Here is a 17,553-nt window from a genome sequence, read left to right on the forward strand (position 1 = left end):
TGCATGCACTCTGGTCCCTCAACAACAGGTACAAATATGACTCTGTCATTGTACATGTGGGTGTGAATGACCTGAGACATACCTCCCTGGAATACAGGAAAAGAGACATGGAGGAGCTCTCAGATAATGTAGCCCAGAGGGTATGACCCTAGCCCTGAGCAGCATCCTACCATCACCCAGAATGATACCACAGTACAAGCAGAAAATGATTGATTTCAACAATTGGCTAAGTTTCTGGTGCATTCTAAGGGGATCCAGTATCTGTCTGCCTGGGATGACATGACTGACAGACCTCGATGCTTTGTCAGAGATGGCCTGCATCTGTTACCGTTGGGCTTCCGGATTCTGGCCAAGGCTCTTGCCACCCCTATAGTGCCTTTTTTAGGTGGTGTTCCAAAGACCAAATTACCACCATAACAGCTACAAACAAATGCAATCTGAGGGTCATGCTGCTCAGTGCTAGAAGTCTAAATCTCAAAATGCACTCGCTCAAAGCACTCCTTAAAATGGAGAACATCAACAGTTGTGTTGTAGCAGAGACCTGGTTCAAGGCAGCAGAAAGCACCCCTGAACTACAAGGCTATAACTCATTCCACACCTTTTGGCCCAAGAACTTGGACCGAAGCTCCAAAGGTGGTGGTGTTTCCATATTCATAAAGGATGCGCACACCTCCAGACTAGAAGCCCAACATAATGCATCACAGATACTTCAGGTGCAGCTAACATTGGGTAAGACAGCGATTCAGGTCATAGCATGTTATAGGTCCCCACCCATGTCCCAAGACTCACACTCCACGTTCCTAAGCACCCTGGAGAATATTAGGGTCCAACCTAACACTCTCATTCTGGGTGACTTCAACTACCCCTCCATTAACTGGGAAAACTACTCATGCACCAATACACTTGCCCAATGTTTCCTGTAATTCATTAATTCCAATGTCCTGGACCAGCTCATTCTTACCCCCACTAGAGGTAGCAACATCCTTGACCTGGTCATTACTAACATGCTGAACATTGCTCTACACCAATAGTCAATTCTCCCTGGTTAGATCCGACCACAATCTAATCACCTTGGAAATCCATATCCCTCCCACCCCCCCCCCCTCACCCTCACGAAAAGGTAACCATTATGAAAAATGTCTCCAAAGCTAACTTTGGGCTCCTAAAAACAGAGGTAGCTAACTTCACGGCACCCATGAAAATGGAGAATAGTTGCATGACCAGCTAAATCATATACCAATGCACTCTATGAACACGTACACAAATGCATGGATCTCGCCATACCCAATAGAACCAGGTTGCTCTCCTCCAAAAAAGGAAGCCAATGTGGTGGTCCCCTTCTACAAATAAACTCTACAACAATAGGAGGAAACTGATGTTGAATAAGGTGAAGTCCCAAGACTGGAAAAACTCCCTTATCAGCCTCAACAAAAAGTTGAGATCTCTCTTCAAATCCTCTAAAGCTAGCTATGAAAACAGAATTGCAGCAGATAGTAAAGACAACCACAAGGCCTTCTATAATTGTGTAAACAATATCCATGGCAATACCCAGATTTGCAATGAGCTACTGTGCACTGGTGCCTCCTATACCGAGCCAACAGATATTGCTAATATACTGGCTGACAGATTTAGTGCCAACTTTACCCCCCCCCCCAAGGAACAATCATAATACCAGTATATTGTCAGGCACCCAGTATTACTGCTACACAGGTTAAAACAGCACTGTCCAAGGCCAGGAATACAGCTTCCATGGGACCTGAAAATATCCCTGACTGTGAACAGGTACCTCACATGTGTGCCCTGTTCAATCACAGCCTCACCTCAGGTGTTGTCCCTACTGAATGGCACACTGCTACAGTCATCCCTCTCCACAAAAGGGGAGTGACTACAGACCCTGGGGACTATCATCCCATTAGTCTGACAAGTCTGATATGCAAAGCTATGGAATGCATCATCATGGATCTAATAAACAAGGATATATGGAATCTCCAAACTCTGGATCCCACACTGTTTGATTTTGTGAAGGGTAGATCATGCCTGCTCAACTTGGTCAACTTCTTTGAGTCAGTCACCAGAGCTGTGGATGAAGGCAAGGTGGTTCATTCATCTTACCTTGATCTGGCCAAAGCCTTCGATACCATTCCCCACTCAGGAATCATAGAAAAACTCATTAAGCTAGGCATCAACTCCTATATCACTAGGTGGGTTGCAAACTGGCTCAGAGATAGAACCCACAGTGTGAACGTAGCTGACTCAAAGTCAGACTGCCAACCAGTCATGAGTGGAGTCCCACAGGGATCAGTCCTGGGTCCTCTCCTGTTTGGTATTTACTTCTCAGAAGTCCAGGCCAACATGAAGGGACTCTGGCTTGACAAAGTATGATTGCAAGTTGGGAGCCATTATTAACTCCCCAAGTGATGTTGACATCCTACAGAGAGGCCTCACTGAGACCAATTACTGGTGTCAGAACCATGGCCTCAAGCTTAATGCCAAAAATGTGTTGCCATCCCCTTTGGAAAAAAAACAGTTCCCATGAATTACCACATCTTTAGTAGTCTACTGAACACAGAAGGCGTTATAAGAGTTCTGGGAACACAGATTGACAGCAACCTCTCTTTTGACCACCACATTGCCTGTGTGGTCAGAAAGTCCTTCTATGTGTCACATCTCATTACTAAGGGTTTTGCATCCAGGAAGAAAGAGGTCATTGTCTCCCTCTACTCTTCCCTCATTAGGCCATCATCGAGTACAATGCCCCATTTGGCATGTATCACTCTAGACACCTGCAAGAACTGGGGAGGCCACAAAAGTACCTCACAAAGAGGATCCTAGGCCTTAAACACTTGTACTGTATGGACAGACTCAGAAAACTCCAACTATTCTCTGTTTCATACCACCTACTTAGAGGCAATCTCTGCTTGACTTACAAAGCCAAATCTGACTCAACTCTGTTAGAAATGCTACATCTAAAGAAAACCCAATCCCTCCACACCACATGCTCCAGACACCTCAACCTCATTACCACAATAAACAAAACGTGCTGGAGGGACAGGTTCATAACCCAGAAACTGCTCATGCTATGGAATAGACTTCCCATACATGTCAAACAGAGCACCTCACTGGCCCTCTTCAAGAGAAATCTTGATGAGTGGATGGGAAATAGAAAATTTAGCCCGGGGATCACTCCAGTGCCTCTGCTCGACAGAGCCACTGGGAACTAAGGTTGGGTGGCATGATGTCAGGGTAATCCTATGGGCTAGGCTTGTAAAGGGTCCAGGGCCATTAGCCTAGTACACACCTATAAACTTATGAACCTATGAATTGTCATACCTAAATAAGCTGTATACCGTCAGGCCTGGAGCAGATTTATGATCATTAACTTCCTAGGATTTTACCCACTTCAGTCTGTGCCTTTTAGTTGAACTGAAACTTAACCAAACAGTTTTTCCATACACTTACACTTTCACAATATTTCCTATGGGAGGCTACTGATAACTCTCCAGTGACAGTACTCTTTACCTGAATTTAATGTATTCTGCTCCAGCAAGACTTTGAATCTAATACCAAGACACTAGTTACAGATAGTGGTCACTCTTTTGTAAGCCAATCAACATTATGTTGTGATAGCTGATGGTCAAACATCCTATCCTTTTCTCAATCACTCTCTCTTTCTCTCCTTAAAAGAGTTGATAAAGCTGTTAGGATACACTTCTCCAGAAAAAGACCTTATCCACAATCATTGAGAAAATAATAATACAAACTCTTTACTTTTAAAAAGGATGCTATTACACATGTAGAAAGATACTTCAGTTGCACAGAAAAAGAAAGATAGAAAGAAATGTATTTCATTTATGACAGTTTAATGATAGAAAAACTCAAACTGCATTTTAATAGTTATTTCCAAGTACTTATGTTTGATAACTGAAACCACTGGATGCAAATAAAGTCCAACAAGTCTATAATCTAAGTGTCTTTCTGTAGATTCTACTGTCGGGTACGACTCCCATACTCAAAATAATAGTCCCTGACAAACAAGAAATAAAAGGACAGCAGTAGCCCTGATGCAGTACTTTCCTTGCTGGCTACAATTATTCCCAAGTCTCAATAATAGTTCCAGGCAACAAGCAGGAAAAAGGTTATAGATACGCCAAACATAAAGTCAAGCTGTCTTTCCATTGAAAAAAAGTAGAGACTTCCCCGATAGTTCTGTTCCATGATGATATAATGAAGTTACTTCTGAAAGAAGCGTTGAATAAAGAACCTTAAGCAATTTTATATGATAAAGAAAACCATTGTAAATTTTACACATCTACTAAAATGCACAACTATTTACATTTGTAATTCCAAGACATCATATATCATCAGCCAAACCACACTAGTTTTAAAATTAATGTTACTGATTTTGCTAATAATTGTACTTAATATTTTAAAACTTCAAGTAATTTAAATAGCTTAGACAGTAGAGGTAGAAATATCATCTAGTGATGCATTAACATGTCCCAACAGCATGTTAAAGGAACTAATGTGATTCAGCAGCTGATCCTTTTTTTTTTTCAGTCTGAAATGAAGCACTCCGTTTAAAGATAAAGTGTAGTAAACTGCAGCTTGCTAATGTTTAAGAGGAGCTTTTTTACGTTTTTCTCCCTTGTTCATAGAATGGATAGAATGTACCCAGCTTGCACCTTACATTAGGAACAGCAGATTGGGGAAGATAGTTTTTTTGGTTTGTTTGCTTGTTTGTTTGTTTGTTTTTCCTCAGTTGAAGAGTGTAGAGTAGATAGATTGTGCCTGGCTTGCTCCTTACATTAGGAGTGCCAGAATGGGGAATGGAACTTTTTATTTTATTTATTTACTTTGCCCCCCAATAAAGGGGATTGCAGGTGTTAGATCAGAAGGCAGCCTCCGGGTGAGAGATGAATTGGCTATACGTCTGGTATACTATAGCACTGGCTGAGAGGTAGCATCTGGTATATAACTATGAGCCAGAATAAAGCAGTATTCAGAACAGGAAAAATGATGTATACAAACCTACACCAAGGCTGTGCTATAACATGTATAGATGGCCACACTGTGCATCAGACTTGGACTGCCCAAGTAACAGAGTACAAAGGGCAGGTCATAGTTACTATCATATGAAGATGTGGGAAGGGCCACAATGTCAAGTGCCATCAGAGTGCAAGTGTGTGTGTGTGTGTGTGTGTGTGTGTGTGTGTGTGTGTGTGTGTGTGTGTGTGTGTGTGTGTGTAATGTGTTTGAACACAATTGTTTACTGTGTATGATAGACATGTGGGTTCATTGGGTGACTGGACATGACTGGCTAAGAAGGCATTGCTGTGCCTACTGCTGTGTGAGGGTGGGGTGGTGAGCAGTGCAGATGTATGAGTGAGTTTTTATTGTGACATAAATGCAGAAGATGTTGGATGTGGATCAACTGGATAGGTTCAGTGCAGCCACAGGAACCTGGGAAGATCAAAGGCATGACCTACACCATGCTGAGAAGAGGGAGTGCTCCTTGCCAATGATTTCTGCCCTATGCTATAGCTGGAATTGGCATGAACACCCCACCCACAATGATGTCCACTTTGCAATGTAGTACCTTCAGAGCTGTATGATGAAGTGGAGGTCATTACATTATGTGTACCTGACTGTTGCCTCCAGTTTCCACAGCTGGCATCCCACAAGACACAGAGGTTGATCAGCCATGAGAAGTGTATCAGACATGATGTCTGGCTACACAGGGTACCTGATACATGCAAATTCCTTATGGCACGTATACATGATATTGCACTCATGGCCCGTGCAATCCATGATATCATCACACAGACCATGTACTACCTTTACATGCTTGCAGTGCCTTTGTCGGTGTCTGCTTGTGTCTACTTTATTTGGTCCTACATAAACCCTGTGCTATGGCCAAGGACACACCTCAGTCAAGAGGTGGACAGCATCCATAGCATGATTGGCTATTGACACAACATCCACCAATGTTGCCCTCTTATTCTATTAAGCTTGTGATATTTAATGGGGAGTGTGCTGCAGGTGATAACATCTCTCCCACACAGCTCTGTCTGTATGTCCCCATCCTGATGCTTCTTCCTGGGTGTGGAAGGTGGGCTGTACAGGGACAGGAACTGTATCTGTGTAATACAGTAAATTCTCAGTTAACCAGAACCCAAGCAACCAGAACTCCTAAGTAACCAAAAAACAAAATTGAAGAAATACAGTACAGTTTTCACGCGTTGCACTTTCTACCCTTACATTTTTTAGAGGTTTAGAGTTCTAAAAAGGAAGATGGGAATAAATTCCCTCTCTACCCAACCTAAGAACAAGTCAAACCAAACAAATAGTATAGGGTACAGTATTAGTCAGGCCTATTTTAATAGTAACTCTCAAGCAACCGGAAACTACAGTTATCCAGCATCTACCAATCCCCATGGGTGCCGTTTAACTGAAAGTTTACTGTAGAGTGGTGATGTGAACATCACATTGCTTATGTCTAATACTGACACCATGGAACCTGTGGTACTGGGATCTGGCTGAGTACTTCTTCAGAAACAGACAGCTCCCTGACATCAGGCAGTGGTATATCCACATTGAGGGACCCAAATAACTACAGCACCTGGGCAATGTGCAAACACCAAATTAAATCACACAAACTAAGATCTTTGACTAATAGCTGATAGTCCAGTGAATATACTATTACTGCTTAATAGATTAGAAATGGAAAATAACAGATAACATACCTTGTGCAAGTGGGTTCTGCACTTAAAGCCCAGATTTGCCTACAGAATTAGGTTGTCATGGTTGTAAGTTCTACTAAACTAGACATTTAGCTGCTATGGTGATACTTCTCCATGAACCATGCACAATGCAGTGTCAATGGTGCAACAGGTAGCATATGGCTCATTCGTGTGGAGGGCTGTGGGTTTTATTCCCACACTAGGTAGATGGACTGCTGACATTACAGTGAAGCTTGGGGGGGTGCTGCATTCCTGAGTGCTAACCCAAGGTCCTATTTCCTTGTGTCTGTGGCAGCAGGTGGCTATAAAAGATCACATTGCACCTATTGAAAAGAATAGAAGTTACCATATGCTCTGGCTAAATTTCCCCTAGTAATGTAAATACCACCTTGCGTCTTCCCTTAAAATATGTCATTAGCCTGGTGGGACGAACCTGGTCAATGACAGATAAATAAATGTTAAGATATTCCCACCTGGGACCGCACAAACAGATATCCATTGTGGTCTGATCAGCTCTGCACTAATATCTGGGACTCCACCATGGATGGCGAACTCTCTGGAGAGAGGTGACAGGAACTTTCTGTGTTAGTAGTGGTTCATTTGACAGACCCCCCCTCATTGTCCTCTGTTCCTGTGCTAACCAAAAGTACTTATCACATTAGTGGCCTGTCTTTACAGCTTGCCTGATAGCAATGATGTCATTATTTACTTCCCAACAGGCATAGTTATGAAAGAGTTAGTCATACTTTCAATGGCTGATCATTTGCTGGCCATGGAAGTGCAGGGCCTGTAGCAAGATGGCACTCTCTGCAAGGGAAAACTTGCTTTTTTGTTGTTTTCCTCATTGTGACTGAAATAGAAAGGAAATAAATTTATGTGAACAGTTATGGTCCTATGAAACATACACTTACATAACTTAAATGTATAGGTTGCAGGTATAGTAAGAACTATGAGATATTTATATATGCTTAAGTGGCAGCTGACAAATATATGAGATATACATGGCAAGGCTTGTTTGCTTAGGTCTTACTAAGCATACCCCCCCCACAAAAAAAAAAATACTTAACACAATGACATATAATGCTCTTTCACAATATTCTGCAGCTGAGTATTATAACTACTACACCTACCACCAAGAGAACATACACTCAGGCCATTCATCTGTTAGACCACAGTGGCACTGCAGTGTCAACAGGTAGCACATTTGACTTGTGTGCAAAAGGCTGTAAGCTTTGTTCCTGCATGAGGTAGTCTGATTAATTTTCTAGTAATGATGCTCAATGCAGCATCTGAATCACAATCAGAATCACATTTATTGGCCTAGTATGCACACATAGAAGGAAATTGACTCTATTTTCAATGACTCTCCAAGTATGAATTACATAAAAGACAAATGATATACATACAACTATTAAGAACAACCCAAACACAAAAAATGTAAATATACATAAAGATACAAGTTGAAAAGTGGAACTCAGTGCAGGAAATACTGAAATAAACTCTGAAGAAACACATATTAACAGCAAAAGGCTGTGGGCTCTGTTCCTGCATGAGGTAGTCTGATTCATTTTCTAGCAATGACACTGCAATGCAGCATAATGGACATATTGCACTTCTGAGTGAGACATCCATTGGATGAGATGCTAAACTGAGGCCTCATTTGCCTGAGTTGATGATACCGCAGGTGGATGCAACAGATCCCACTGCCATGGGTACATTTTCCCTAGGCAGTATGACTATCACATTGGGTCTCCCCTGAATAGAGGCCGTTGGCCTAGTGGGGCTAAACTACTAAGAAAGTGTAAATAAATAAAATGTATGTGGCGGTATTGTCTGTATACATACAGTAAGGTACACAACAAACACATAGCAGATAGATTACCAAGCACAGACATAGTTCAGTAACATCACAGACTGTTTAGCACACTACTAAGCAGTTACAGCAACCTTCAAGAAACTCCTGCCTCATCTACTATGGTCCAGGTGTCTCAGTTAGCTGTAGCCACATCACACACACACACACACACACACACACACACACACACACACACACACACACACACACACACACATGAACACAGATACACAAACATAACATAAAATATATACAGCTTTCGTTTACTGCTGGAGCACAATAGGGGCACAATAGATAGCTGGTGGGGCATTTGTAGGTCATCTGAATATCAAAAGCAACCATTAACAAACAAAAAGATATGTGAAAAGCGTGTTAAAAATTCCCCCCACACTCCATTGTTAAACATCAGTAACAATTTCTTTATATTTTTCTATGAAAAAAGCAATAAATGTCACAGTCTAAAAACATATTTACACATTTTGCACATTCTGGCAATATGCACAAAACAGTGAAAAACTAAATTTGTTATGCTGAATGATCATGGTTTGGATGAAGTGTACGTATGCTAAAGTGTAACAAATCAAGTTGGTAGCTAACATTGCAACATAGGAGAGTGGCACAGACACCCGGGCCTCAGTAAAAAAGGGAATCATAACACTAATTCAAGAACAGCAAGTTGTACCTGTTTTGCATTGATCAGAAAGTTGTTTTTAATGTAAAACATAATACAGCTTTTACAGGAAAAAAACTCACAGCCATTTGTTAAACAAAACAAAGTACTTCAACACTGAAAACAGACTGTATCATAAGTAACTGTAAACTCTTCTTCTTTGAAACTCCCGTATATTGAAAATGCACCCATTAAAATACAAGAGACCTGCTGGGAATTGTAGTCAAACAGTATATAGCGAAGCATTAATTAGTGGCTATGTGAAGCGAGCAAGAGGTCAAAAGGCAAATGTGTAATACATTTGCTAACAACCTGGGATAGCCCACTGGATTTGTGTGCCTTTTCAGGAACAACCCAGAAATACTGTCTGGTGAATTGATATGGACACACTAAAGACAAAAGGAAACAAACCCTGTACTATGGGAAGCAGGTTATTAACAGCTCATAGCCTTACTTATCTGAGGTAAGGGTCGCACAAACTGCTATAGCCCAAACATGGAACATTTCACACTTTCATGCCTGCAAAAAAATAAGATAAATTAAAAATGCATTCAAAGTTAGAATATTCTTGAACTTGTAGACTTCATGCAGTCCATTTTATTCACAGTTAATGAACATACTATCAACATTCAACAAAGCAAGGAAACCACAGATCATACCGAAATAACATGGCTCATATGGTGACAGTCCTGTACAACTGATCCCTACATTTATTCTGTAACTACTCTGGTATGCAGGAACCAAGTATTTGCACACACACACACACACACACACACACACACACACACACACACACACACACACACACACACACACCTCACTCCCTGCACTACCATGTGTGCAGGCTTTGCCTTCCCCCCTTACCTATCTATTCTTATTTCAAGGTTATTTTAAATTTCACCAGCTATCCTGCATGATTTTGGAAGATCAATGTTAAATTGCCATATAAGATAAAGTCTATATAGTAGCCAATTTATTGCATAATTAGTATGCTGTTTTTTAGGATAAACTGATAAATTAAGTATGTCTGTATGTCAAAGTTGTCAATGCCAAAAGAGGTTTAATGACATTTTATAATGGCAGTTCTTATTACCAGTTGATTTAATCTGAAATCAACATACTGTAATGATATGTAGAATATTAGAGGGGCGGGTTGTGTTGAGATGGTGGATTGCATATCAGTTGTACGATCATTTATTTTTGTCTTTTTTGTTGTGACAAAACATACATGATATGTAACATGATGGTATTTTGAAAAAAGTTTATTTTAAAATCTTTTTAAAAAAAGGTTATTCTAAATCTGAAAAAGAGCGATCATTCATTCAAATGACATCTCTTTCTCTGTTATCCATACAAAATATATTTGCAATGAATGATACTGCAATGTGCAAATCACACATCCAGTCAAAATTATTTAGCAAACACTAAAATGAGCAATTTAGTGTTCATCATAAATAAAAATTCAGCATTGTGTCAAAGCATGAGACTAATCAAATAAAACTGAAATCCCTCCAGTCCAGTGTTTTTTACAATTCTTGATAAAGATAATAGCGTTTCATATCTGAGTGATCAAGATCAAACAATATTTATATTTTTCTATATCCAACATGAGTACTTCCAGTTCTTCACAAGACTTTGTGCAGTTTTCAGCATAACAGTTTTCACCCCTTCGGGTTTCAGGGATATACTTTAAACTTTTTCCCAGTTCAGATGCACCTTTTGTCTACCATTGTCACTCTTCAGAGACTCCTCTGGGTTTTCTCTCCCAACTCAGCAATCAGAAATATTATTGCTTCCCTGGATAGTGGCCATTATATCCCCAAAATGCACCTGTTACCTGTTGTTCAGTAGTTATTACTATCCTTATAGCACATTGTCCATCTAAGGTAAAAGCAACCCACACTGTGCAGTACATTTTCCATTTCAGCAGTCGCTATAACACATGACCCTCAAGCATATAACTACCAATTCTGTCAGACATAGATGGGGGTGTAAGCCTGAGACAACAGAGACATATTTAAGTGACTACAGCCTGGGGCAATATTGGACCGTGAAGTGGATGGACTAGAGAGTTAAAACCAACAGGGACAGTTTAGTGTTGTATTCTTTTTGTTTGTATAGTCACTGTAGAAGGACATGAACAGGCCTCACTATACCCTCCCACTATAATAACTAGTACTTGAGGGTAGTGAGAGCTCACCTTGTGGTAAGGCACTTTCTGTCTCTCCCCTAATAGCATCTCTTAATATTGCAGTTTTCTACTTATATAACAAATGAGATGCACATCTAAATCTAGGTTGAGACAAGACTGTGCTAATGTCTACTTCAAAGGTGTCACTGCACACTAAGAATTGCTTGGAAACGTCTGGAGCTGTAAGCATTGTTTCTGAACACAGCATAGCGCACAGATGCCTAAGCAGTTGTTCTGCATCAGCTGCCCACTTAAAGTTCAAAAAAATTGACCATTAGTTTGGTCAGTTAGAGGCCAAGCAATGGTAGCAAACTCAGGAATAAACTTACAATAATAGATAGTCGGTTCCATCAAAAGCCTTAACCTGCTTCTTAGTGGTTAGCATTGGCCAGTTTTACACTGTTTCAAATTTTTTAGCCTGTGGTTTCACTTTTCCAAGACCTATCACATAGCTTCTGTATGGTCTTCTGCCATGCCTAGCTTGCACTTAGGTGAGTCAGTGGACAACTCATCTTGATGCTGGGAATTTTAGATGGCTTTAAGCTTAAGGGGGTGACCTTTCCACTCTTTAGAAAATATTACCACACCATCCAGGTTGGCTGCTGTATATCTGGTATATGATCTAAGACATTTTGGCTATCAGCCTCCGGAATCTTGCAGATATTCTGGGGAAATGAAAAGGCATGAATATGTAATACAAGAGTATCTGGTGTCAAAAAATATTTTCCTTAGTTTTGAGAACAGTGGAATTTGGAAATAGTATTTGATCAGCTCCAGTGTGGACAGTAACTTAGTCTTGCCAATTTTTTAATAAGTTTATCCACTCTGGAATAGTGCATGAATCACATATAGATATGCTGCTTAACTTTCTGAAGTTGTTAAAGTAACTTATAGATCCGCCAGGCTTGGAGTTCAGTACAATGGGATAATCCCATTCACTTTAGGTTTCATCTGTGATCCCAAGTATAATCATTTTCTGTATGATTCTGGAATTCAGCACAGTTTCAAATTAACTTTATCACCAGGCAAGATTTCTCTGTCACGTTGGATTAAATTGGTAATGTCAGGCAACTCTGAGAATATGTCTTTATAACTAACGCTTTCTTTACCTCTTGTTTCTGAGACATTGGTAACATTTCCCCTGTCTTGACTCCATACTACAGAAACTCCATTTTCTCTCCAAGGTTTTACAACATTTATGTGGTATAACTATCCTGATTTCTTTCTTCCTGGCTGTTTCAGCTTATAATCTGCTTCAATTTTTTTTCTTTTCTGAAATTTTAATTCAAAAGATCCTACTTTGCAGGGAACTTATTTTCTGCATTGGATACTAACAGAAGTACTTTATTTCTTTCTTTGAATTCTCTGAAATGAGCATTTTACTATTTGCTCTTATTGTGTCTCTTGTACTCTATCCATATGCTCTCTTATAAAAGGCGTTATGGTTTTTAACTTGCCCTGGATGTCTGAAAATGTTATTTTACTCCATTAAAAGAGGGTGACTTCCTTATTTGACAAGTTTTGGTGATGTCTGCCTTACTGCAGTTTAGATAGTGTAAATCCATTTGAGGTTTGAGGTACTTCCCTAACAGCAAAGATAACATATAGAATCAGTTAGATCCATCCAGTGCTACAGCCTTTTTATAACATAGAGTCTGGCTGTTCATTAAAGTACCTAACTAGTTACCTTTCTGGGAGTGATATACAGATATCAATGGCTCTTCTGCTTTAAAAATGGTAACATTCTTCCATTACTTTTGACATTAATGGGTTGCCGTTTTTAATAAGAATTTATTGAGGAATTCCTACCCTAAAAAGATAGTACTGCTTCTTTTTCTATGGGCATTCAATTAACTTTTCAGAAGTGTAGTGCTTCAGAAAATGTTGTTTCATAATCAGCAGTTATGAGGATATTCTGATGGTCTTTTCTCAGTTTTACAATTGGGCCCACAATGTTCATTGCTATTCATTCAAATTGGACATCCATAATAACTGATGTCATCAAAGGTCTCTTAATCACTGAACTGTGTATTTTTTTGGTATTTGGGGTAAGATGTACAAAAGTTCTTTATCCCCTTCATAAATTTAGGCAAGTAGAATGTAGCTAAAGTCCTACCTTTTGTCTTATCTATCCTTAAATGACCACTCAAAATGAGGCCATGTGCTAGCTTCATTATATGTGTTCATAAAGACCTTGTAACTAATGTGTGGTTCAATATTTATTGTAACTAATGCGTGGTTCAATATTTATTCTTTTTCTTTGGTGGATCCCTTTACAGCAGGTACTTCTTAGCTTCAATTATGGGTATGAAGTGGAGAAGTTGTATTCCTTTGGTTCTATGTCTATTCCTGCTGTTTTCTTTCTAGCTTTAGTTAATGTATCATCTTTTCACTCAGTCTTTTTGAAATTCTGATGGATAACCTGGAAGTCAGCCCTGGAGGCCAACCTGATCAGCATTATTTTCAAAAGTATTGGAGGCCACGGCCTCTTCTCCCACAAATATAGGTACCGATTTCTCCTCTTCATCCAGTTCATCTTCTATAAAAGGCAACTCATAAAAAATCATTTCTTCTTCCCGGGATACTGGCAGTTTCCCTTTTTCTTTTTAAGCATTTTTCTGATTTTACCCTTAGAGTCATGTTTCTGTTGATGACTAACTCTCTACTATGATGTGTCAATGGAAAGTTTAAGATTCTGTTTAGGTCCTCATTCTCTTTCCTTTCAGTATGAGTTTCATCTGTCTCATCCTCTGTTACTTCACCCACTCTCCTTAGAGTACTCATAATTGAGTTTTTTTCCTGTCATTTTCCACATTGACAATTTTTATTACTTTAACCACTGTTTTCTTCTTTTTAAGTAAGACTCAGGGTCAGACTTATCCAACCCTTCCACTCACAGCCAAATCTTAGCTCCTTTTATATCATCTAGTCCTATACCTTTTCACCCTAGATCTTTCTTTGTCATTTTTTTGAAATGGGGAACATCTTGGTCAGTCATTATATTGTGATAAATTAGTCAGTATAGCCATTGGGTAGACTTCCTGGACAAATATTACTTCAGTTTTGTATTTATTGGTTGCCTTTTGCTTGGAAACATACTGCACTTTAATTAATGCAATTGTGTTCCTTAGTCTAACAACCCTTGACTTTATTTCACTCAAGCCTAATATTACATTTGACAGGTTTAGAGACAGCACAGTGACAAAGTGCAGACTTTACAGTCCTAATAGTTAAAATTTCTGCTCTGTCACATTCATGAATGCTTTTCTATACAGGTTGTGGGCTTGGTCTAATATTAATATTTTTCTAGGCATAGTATTGTTGAAAGTAACTGTACAGTATTTTGCTGTTTACCCTTTTTTAGAACACATAAAACCAACCAATTCAGTTGTGGACATTTTGATTTTGTTTGCAGGAACAACTTCACTGAGGGTTTATGCATCTATATCATAACATTGACAGCTTAGGTTATCGAATCCTAAAACACCGACACCTAAGCGTCGAAAGCTAACAATAGCGAATGGCCACATCATCAAATTCTTTCCTCGAGAAAGAATTCGGGTGGCCATCCTTAAACAAAATAAACAAACACACCCCCCTAACTAAATATACCAACTCTGAGACTGCTGTAGATTGGGGAAAGAGCAAATCCCCGATAACGGCCATGCAAATTCTTTCCCGAGGAACAAATTCAATGATGTGGTCATTCGCTATTGTAAGCGTTCAACGCTTAGGTGTAGATGATTAAGCATTCAACAACCTAAGCTGTCGACAATTCAATAGGAACCCTGATTTATTATTAGTTGTGAATGCATGAAAGTCTGCTTTAGGACTAGTGATATCAGTTGGCAATATATATTCTATTAAAACAGCTAGAGATGCAGAAATAAGAGGGATTATGGAAATCCCATTTTCGTAATTTGGCAAGAAGTCATTTAAATTTAACTACAGTTGCAGTTTCTAAAAGTATACTAATGTTATTTATATGAAGTTCTAACCATAGTTTTGAAACATGCATAAAGTCAACCTTTTATGATATTACTGGTCTTTCTATGTTTAAATTCCACTTGTGAAATTTCAGGGACTGTGCCTCAGGTGAATCTCCAGCCCATAATAAATTTTCTTGTTTCAATTTCTGGTAGGTTTGTGTGTCAGCATCTTCATGGTCAACATGAGTTGTCATCAAGTCCTTTGTTAATGGGGTGACAGAATTCTGGCCTACTGTGCTTGAAACCAGTTCTTTGTTACACCATATCATTCTAAAGCTACAAAATTTGCCTCTTAATCATCATTTGTTTTTGAAATTTCTTCAGAGTTGCACTGAGTTTTGGGATTCCCAGTGAGGCAGATGGCTAGATCATTTTTGATGATATTTTTTCCTGCATTCTAAGCAAACATTGATCAGTGGCTGCATATCTTGCTCGAATAACTGTTACTGAGATCACTAAAGCTTTGTTAGAGATCACCAAAGCTTCAATTATTTTCTCAATTTTGCCACAAACTTTGCAGTTATGTTTTATTACACACGTTTGACCTCACAGTGTTCACAAGTAGAAAAAGCAGCTGCATTTTTTCAAGGCTAACATTCATACAGCCATGAAAATCCTTTCCCAGAACAAACCCTGTATGGGTATAGGGGTTTACTACTACAAGGATCCTTTTGGTCATAGGAAATCCTAGTATTGGCACAAGGGTTTAAATAGATCCACAGATCTTTATAACACAGCACTCACAAAACATATACAGTTTATTGAACCAAATGAAAGAGCCAAAATCCATAGCATTTCTCTAGGGAAGGCTGCATTTGTTTTTCAAGTGGAGAAAACAAGTCATGTGGAGCACTTGCAGGTAGCCTGGAAGGAAGGTAACATTTTACGGAAAAACTGTAGTTCTGCCCATCTTCTCAATAAAGGTACTACGTTGCAGTTCAAAAAATAGTCTTAAGCAATTCTCCAGGTATAAAGAGTTTTATTTCATGAGGAATAAATTCATGTTAACATTCCATAAAAATATAAGGAATAACAAAATAAAATTTCAAGCATTCTGGTATAGTCTTTTCCATAATTCTTAATGAAAAAATAGTTTTCCATTCTTGAATGCTCCAAAACAAATAGTACAGACAATATTTTTCTGTACTCATTAAAAGCAAGCACTTCCAAACCTCCACAAGATTTTCTGCCGCATGCTATATTATATCTTTCTCCCCTTCTAGACTCAGGGGAACTTCTTCCTTCAGGATATTCATTTCAACTAGTCACTCCTTGGGGACTCCTCATTGCTTCCTGTCTCAACTCAGGAATCAGGAATGTAATTGCTTCCCTGGATAGCAGCCAAAAAAAAAAAAAAAAAAAAACGCATGCCCCTTGTTGGATTCTAGATAGATTTGTCAGTGTGCTTTGTTTGATTCTCTCTCTCTCTCACTCACTCACAGAATATTCTCATTTAAAGGTAATGGTAACCCTGGGAGACACAGCTTCACACTGAGTGGTCCATTTTCCACATTCAGCTGTCACTATGTCACTATGATGCAAAATGTTAGTGAATATATGTATTACATCTATATTACATATGCAAAATGCAATGCAAAAAGTAATGATTAAAGATAGATGCTGGAGGAGGGATGCAAAAAGTAGCTTTATAGTTAGTGCCAGTAAAGACAAAACAAAGCTACATTGTATAGTTCATGGCTTGAGTATGCCATGGATTAATGTGAAAATTAATCCAACTAAAGTTAAGAAATAATGCCCAACAAGGTGGGCATTACAATGAACTAATGGACTAATTACTGTTGTTTGGCCTGACACTACAGGCAGAGGGCCTCAGTACCACTAGAAAGTCCATTATTTTCCTATAATGCCTACCATTTAGGACATTATTGAACTTGTATATTGGTCTCTCTGTGACATTGTTTTGTATTTTTCTTAGTATATACTTTTTATATACTCCTGATATAAAATAACTTCACCAGTGTTTTAAAGTTGCTGTAGTATGTGTAATTGTTGTTGTTGATGGAAGCTTTTTTTCACATACAACATAAGTTATGTAAACATTTAGCAATGCTTTAACATAAACACACACACACACACACACACACACA

The 17,553-nt window shown here is 39.0% G+C and overlaps 1 protein-coding gene across 1 annotated transcript in view; it reads left to right on the forward strand.

Moving 5' to 3' along the window:
* Window positions 1–17,553, forward strand: part of LOC122810681 (vomeronasal type-2 receptor 26-like) — a 167,567-nt gene that overhangs the window by 76,782 nt on the left and 73,232 nt on the right. The gene's annotated exons all lie outside the window — the stretch shown is intronic.

Source organism: Protopterus annectens, chromosome 9.part0 (assembly GCF_019279795.1).
Source record: "Protopterus annectens isolate FY-2018-M chromosome 9.part0, PAN1.0, whole genome shotgun sequence".
NCBI lineage: Eukaryota > Metazoa > Chordata > Ceratodontiformes > Protopteridae > Protopterus > Protopterus annectens.